A 7233-nucleotide genomic window follows, 5' to 3' on the forward strand; every position below is an offset into this window, starting at 1 on the left:
CAAAAGTCTCTTTGGGAAGAGGCTTAGTGAATATATCTACAATTTTCTTTATAGTGCTGACATACTCCAATCTAATTTCCTTTTCTGCAACTTTCTCTCTCAATATGTGACACTTAATATCAATGTGCTTAGTCCTTGAATGCAACACTAGATTCTTAAACATATTAATTGCTCTTGTATTATCACAATGTATGATACTGGGTTTATTGATTTCTATTCTTATATGCTTCAACATCTATTTCATCTAGACAATTTGATTATAATTGTTTGCTACTGCAAGATATTCTACTTCCATTGTACTTTGTGATGTACAATCCTACTTTTTGCTTAACCAAGAAACCAATCTTTTTCCAAGAAAGAAGGCTCCACCACTCATTCTCTTTTTATCATCCATGTTGATTTCCTAATCATCATTAGTATAAGTACTTTGCATAAAATCATTAGATCTATCATACCACAATCTAAACTTAGATTTTCCCTTTAGATATCTAAATATCCTTTGAACTGTTGCATAATGTGCTTCTCTGGGATCATCTTAGAATATTGCAACAATTCTAATTCTAATTTCTATATTTAGCCTTGTGTGAGTCAGATATTGCAATCTTCCAATCATAGATCTATACTTTCTGTACTCAACAGTAGGTGTCTCATCCTTTTTAGATAACTTGTGTCTAGTTAGCATAGGTGTTCCAATGGGTTTGCTTGTTTCCAAACCAAACCTTTTTAGTAAATCCTTTAAGTACTTAGGCTGAGAAATAAAGATTCCTTCTTTATTATGTGTAATCTATAATCCTAGAGAGTATTTCATCTCTCCTATCATACTCATTTCAAATTATTTTTTCATCTCTTCTACAAAATTCTCACTTTCTTCATCATTTTTTTCCAAATACGATATCATTAAAAAATATTACCAAAATCACCAAACCATCATCAATTTCTTTCCAATAGAGATTATTCTCTACCTTTCCTTTGCTATATCCAAGCTTTGTTAAATTCTTCTCCAACCTTGCATACTAGGTTTTGGTTGCTTGCTTCAATCCATACAATGCTTTCCTCAATCTGCATACTATGTCCTTGTCATCTATCAAAGGATAACCTTTAGGTTGCTCAATGTACACTTCTTCTTCAAGTTCTTCATTTGCAAATGCTAACTTGACATCCATCTAATACACTTTGAATTTATTTTGTATTGCATAGGCTAATAATAATCTTACTACTTCTATTCTAGTCAATGGAGCATAGGTCTCGTTATAATCTATTCCTTCTTGTTGTGAGTAACCTTTACATACCAATCTTGCTTTGTTCCTTACAACTTCACCTTGTTCATTCATCTTGTTCCTGAATACCCATCTAGTTCCTATCACATTATTTTGTGTTGGTCTATGAAGCAATTCCCATGTCTCATTCTTTACTATGTGATCCAATTCCTCTTTCATGGATTATTTCCAATAATCATCTTTACATGCTTCATCTATATTTTAAGGTTCAACTTCAAATATCAAACATATTTATTCATTGAATTTGCTTCTTTTCCTCACACATTTATGTTTGCTTCCATTCATCTACTCAGATGGGTGATTCTTTATCATGTTCTTTACTAAAGTTGGAGTTATTATCTCAACTCTTGGCTCTACTGAAGGTTCCAGGCTTTGTTTTTGCGTAGACTCTCTTTCATTTTGTAAATCATTGTTAGTCTTAAGAAATACATCATCATTCCTTGGCTTAGTAGCAACATCATCATCTAAATTGTAATCAACTATTCTCTTGTGTATCTTGAATTTCTCATCAATTCTCTCATTTTCACTTTCCACAATAGTCTTAATTCTTTGATTATAACATCTATAAGCCTTGATTTTCAATGATTAACTAAGAAACATACCTTCATCACTTCTAGCATCAAATTTACTAGTATCATCATCTCTTTTGATATAACACTTACTCCCAATTTTTTTGAAGTAATTCATTATAGGTGAGTGGCCAAACCACAATTCATAAGGGGTCTTGTTTGTGTCTTTCCTGACTTGCACTCTATTGATAGTGTAGACTGTTGTATTCAAAGCTTCTCTCCAAAATATTTTGGGGTACATCATTCTTAGCTTACATAGCTCTTGTTGCTTCTATAACTAACTTATTCATTCTTTGTGCAATGTCATTCTATTCAGGGGTTCTTGGAGCTGATAACTATCTTTTGATTCCATTTTCTTCAAAAAAATGTTAAACTCATTTGAAGTAAATTCTCCTCATCTATATGATATTAAACATTTAATCTTTGCACCAGATTCATTCTCAACTCAATTCTTGAATATCTTAAACTTATCAAATGCCTCAGATTTCTCTTTAGGAAATGCAACCCACATCATTCTAGAAAAGTCATCAACTAGTATCATAAAATACCTTTCTCCATAGAATCTTTTAGATCTATCTGTACAATCTCCAATTTTGTTCTAGTATAAACTTCTTGTACGGAAAAGAAGTTTTTTTATTCTTTACCAATACACATTCCTTGCAAATTATGTTAGTAGGCTTTACAATCTTAGGCAAATCTCTAACTATAAACATGCTACTAGTCTTCACAATACTATCAAATTTTATATGACAAAATATCTTATGCCATAACAACATATCATCTACCTTTGCAACCAAACATGTCATTTCAGTAGGATTCAATTGAAATACATTACCTCTAGATCTAGCTCCTATTCCAATTACCTTTCCATCTTTGTCTCTAATCATGCATGTCTTCTCTATGAATTAAAACTAATAATCTTTATCCACCAATTTTCGAACACTCAAAATATTGTTCTTTAAACCATTAAAAAAATATACATCCTTAGTGTTAGTTTTACCATCAAGAGTTATAGATCCAATACCTTTTACTTGATACGCTGCTTTGTTTCCAACTCTAACTATGCCTCCATCTTGGCTTTTGAAGTCAACAAACTTGTTCATATCACTAGTCATATGATGTGAACAACCACTATCAATTATCGAATTAGATTTCTTCTCATCTTATGATAGCAAAACCACTCCCTAGACTTTCTTCTTTAATTGCCACAAATCCAATTTCACCATTACTAGCACTTAATGCTTTTTCATTAGAATCATTTTCTTCATTTGCATAAAAACACTCTATAATATTTCTCTCTTTTAGGATACTTATATGCATAATGACCATATTTATCAGAGCTCCAAAAAATAAAGACTTTTTTACCTTCTTTTTCTCTTCTTACAAGAAGGGATACTCCTCCTTCAATCTTTCTGTGTTCCTCAGATTTGTTGTTGCTAGAAAAATCTCCTCTAGCACTTGTGCTCCTAGATAAATTAGGTCAAATATTCAGGGCACTAAAAGCTCTCTCTATTCTGGTCAATTCTCCAGACTATCTAAGCTCATTCTTAACTTCTTCAAGTATTCCAAGCAATAACTCTTTTGTAAAATATTTGGTACAAGATTGTTGGAAATCTGATTTAAAAGCTCATTGTTGAAGATCAAAGAGGGAGATTGTTGTTGAAAGAATGTTTTCAACCATTTTTTTGTCATTGATGTCAAGCCTACTATTTATGGGAATGAAATTTTTTTATAAGATCCAAGTACTATCACTTAGAGGATTTGATCAACAAGATGTAACAAGAGCACCTAAGGGAAAGGTTGAGTTATGATGTTGTAATGAAGAGCAAGGATCAGTTAAGGCAATGGTTAAATTATGTATTGATAACATACTTAATGATACAGAGAATGGTCACACTTAGAAACATTGGAGGAAGAAGTTGTAACAAGGTTGATTGCAAAGATTAAACTAAGATCATTAGTGGGTGCCGAGCAAGTTAGTTGAAGCTGAGTAATAGGAAGTTTTTGTGTGTGCTGAGTGATCTTCAGGTGTCAAGCATCAGGAAAAATATAGTTGATGATGAGTAACATACTATGTGTCGAGCACCTATATTTCAATAATACTGAGCTGCTACATTATTTCAAATAACAAAGATCTGCCAAAGTTGACCTGACAAAGTGGTTACCTTGAATTTTGTGAACTAGTTGGAAGATAAGGATGATGAGCTGGTGACATAGAACTATATGTATTTTTAGGAAAATTCAAGAGGATTATTCAAGAAGTTTCTAGAGGAACCAAAATATGGGTTAGATGCAATGAATCCTACCTAATCCATACAAATTGAAATCAAGAGGAAGGAAGAATTGAGCAAGAAAAGAACTCCAAGACTTCTATTAAAGGAGTCATAGACCAAGAAGAAAATGCAATTGATATTACTGCTACCAAAGAGCCAAATTGCAAAGTAGTTAGAAGGGTGTCAAGGAGAAGACATCTAGGTGAAGGAAGAGCACAGAGGCTCTACTTCTACAAGTGATCAAAAGAGATGATTGCACTAGTACGTTGAGCATAGAGACTTAAGGAGACTAAGCTTGAAAGGAGGGCAAGCTATCAGAGTTGTAGAGACTGAAGGCTAGGCAATGGTATGAGTTGAGAAGTGATATGAGATCTGCAAGTTGAGTTGTATATTGTCGTCAGGTGAAAGATTTTCTAATACTCTCTAGAAATTGTATTAGATATGAAGATCCTATGGACTTAGAAGCCATTTGTAAATCCTTTAATAGGGTGGCATTCCAAGTGAATGTTCTAAAGTCTTCTAACTAGGCCCACTTCTGACAGGGTGGTTAAATCCTCTAACAAGGTCACATTTAACAATGTGTTGTAAGTCTTTAATAGGGCAGGCCTTTCATAGTGCATCACTTCAGAAGAGTGAGAATTGAGTAGCATGTTACTGGTGGATTTTCTCAAATTGGGTTTCCACGTAAATCACTATGTTATGTGTTGATTTCTTATGTGTTATGCTTGCATGCTCATTTATAGTAACTTGTTGATTAGAAAAGTTAAAGCTTGGATGAATGAATGAATGAATGGGCTCACTATACTTAGTGAAAGGTTTGAATAGGACATTTGGACCTTGAATAACTAATTCAGCTGATAAGAATGTGATTGGTACAAAATGGGTGTTTAGAAAAAAAACTTGATGAGAATGGTGAGATAACAAAGAAAAAAGCCAGAGTAGTTTGCAAAGGCTATGCACAAGAAGAAGGATTGGACTATGGGGAAACATTTCCCCCTATTGCAAGAATGGAAGGACTAGTAACAGTGCTTGCATATGCTACTTACAAAATTTTCAAAGTCTACCAATGGATGTCAAGTCTACTTCTCTAAATGGTATATTGGAAGAGGAAGTCTATATAAAACAACTAGAGGTATTTTTTGATGATAAGAACAAGGATATGGTCTGCAAACTACATAAGGTACTTTATGGATTGAAGCAAGCACCTAGAGCATGGTATGAGAGACTGGACAAATATCTTATGTAGATAGGATTTGAGAGAAAAAATGACAACAACAACTTGTATATCAAAGCTAAAAAAGGTAAAGACATTTTGATATCAAAAATCTTTGTTGATGATATAATATTTGGAGGAAAAGATGATCTATGCAAAGATTTTGTTGATCAAATGAAGCATGAATTTGAGATGTCAATGTTTGGAGAAATCAAATTCTTTGTTGGATTGAAAGTACATCAATTGAAGCATGGAATATTTGTGACCCAATCCAAATACATCAAGGAGATACTCAAAACATTTGGATTAGAAGAGTCAAAACTAGTTAGCACACCAATGGCAATAGGACATAAGTTATCTAAGAATGATGAGTCCACTGAAGTGAATTAGAGATTGTATAGATCAATGATTGGAAAGTTGGAATATGTTGTATGTAGTAGACAAAACATTACATTAGCTCTTGGAATAGTGGTAAGATCTTCTGCAAATCTAAGAGAAAATCACTTAATGGTAATAAAGAGAATACTAAGGTACCTAAAAGAAACTGATAACTTCAGTTTGTACTACAAGAGGAGTGAAATTTCTAAACTAAAAGCCTATACTAATGTATTTTGGGGAGGTAACATTGATGATAGAAAAAGTACCAGTAGAGGAGCACTTTTCTTGGGAAAAAGGTTGATTACATGGACCAGCAAAAAGAAAAGTTGTACCTCACAGTCCACTGCTAAAGTTGAATATGTTGCAGCTGCTATAAATTGCACCAATATTGTATGGATCAAAAATTTATTGCAAGGTATGAAGGAAGAGGTAAATGAGATTGTGATACTTTATTGTAATAATACACGTGCTATCAACATATCAAACAACCCTGTAATGCATGCTAAAACAAAGCATATTGCAATCAAGTATCACTATGTAAGAGAGTTGGTGGAAGACAAACAAATAAAGATGGAATATGTTAGCTCAAAGGAATAGATTGCTGAAATATTCACAAAAGCACTACCTAAAGATGCTTTTGAATATCTTAGAGGTAAGTTAGGGGTGATACCCCTAGCCAAGGCTACTTGAAGCAAACACAAGAATGCCATGCATCAAATGAGTTGATTGTTGAACGACTTTACACACTAATGCATAGGATGTTTACTTTAGGATCATGCATAAAATAGTAGAAGTGTTGAAGTTCCAAATCAGTCACAAGCAAGGTGATAGAGGGATAAATAAAATGAACTTGCAAAAACTATACTTTCATATTAAGATGCTAATATGTCTTTGGCATTGTTGTCAAAGAGGGAGAAGTTATGAGAAACTGATCAACAACATGTGATCAAAAGTATGAGGGAGATACTAATCAAATAAAGATAGACAGAGAGGTTGATGAAAACAGTAGAAGATGAGCAATACAAAAAAAAAAAAAACAAAGAACAAGGATAGAGTAGCAAAGTGGGAGAAGCAAAAATGAAACAATCAAGATAATAGAAGGAGATATGAAAACTGATAGTAATACAACAATTACTTTTTGGCATCTGACTTATTGTTCTAACCTAGTTAGCATTTGGTAAAATAGTTTAGCCTGATGGTTGATAAGTTTGATTTTCCATCAATATCAAAGAGGGAGAGTGTTGGAAATCTAATTGAAAAGCTCATTTTTGAAGATCAAAGAGGGAGATTCTTGTTGAAAGAATTTTTTCATCATTGATGTCAAACCTTCTATTTTTGGGAATGACATTTTTTTATAAGATCCAAGTACTATCACTTAGTTGATTGATGAAGAGGATTTGATCAACAAGATTTAACAAGAGCACCTAAGGGAAAGGTTGAGTTATGATGTTCTAATGAAGTGCAAGGATTAGTTAAGAAAATGGTTAAATGATGTATTGATAACATACTTAAAGATATAGAGA

The 7233-nt window shown here is 32.9% G+C and overlaps 1 non-coding gene across 1 annotated transcript; it reads right to left on the reverse strand.

Annotated features, from left to right (window-relative positions):
* Positions 1-6955: 6955 nt before the first annotated feature.
* LOC149559145 (small nucleolar RNA SNORD36) lies at positions 6956-7030 on the reverse strand. Its single transcript, XR_016352487.1, has one exon. It is a non-coding gene; the product is annotated as a small nucleolar RNA SNORD36 (small nucleolar RNA).
* Positions 7031-7233: the final 203 nt, after the last annotated feature.

This window comes from Cupressus sempervirens, chromosome 5 (genome assembly GCF_028749045.1).
Source record: "Cupressus sempervirens isolate cs-2001-9-10 chromosome 5, ASM2874904v1, whole genome shotgun sequence".
Lineage (NCBI taxonomy): Eukaryota > Viridiplantae > Streptophyta > Pinopsida > Cupressales > Cupressaceae > Cupressus > Cupressus sempervirens.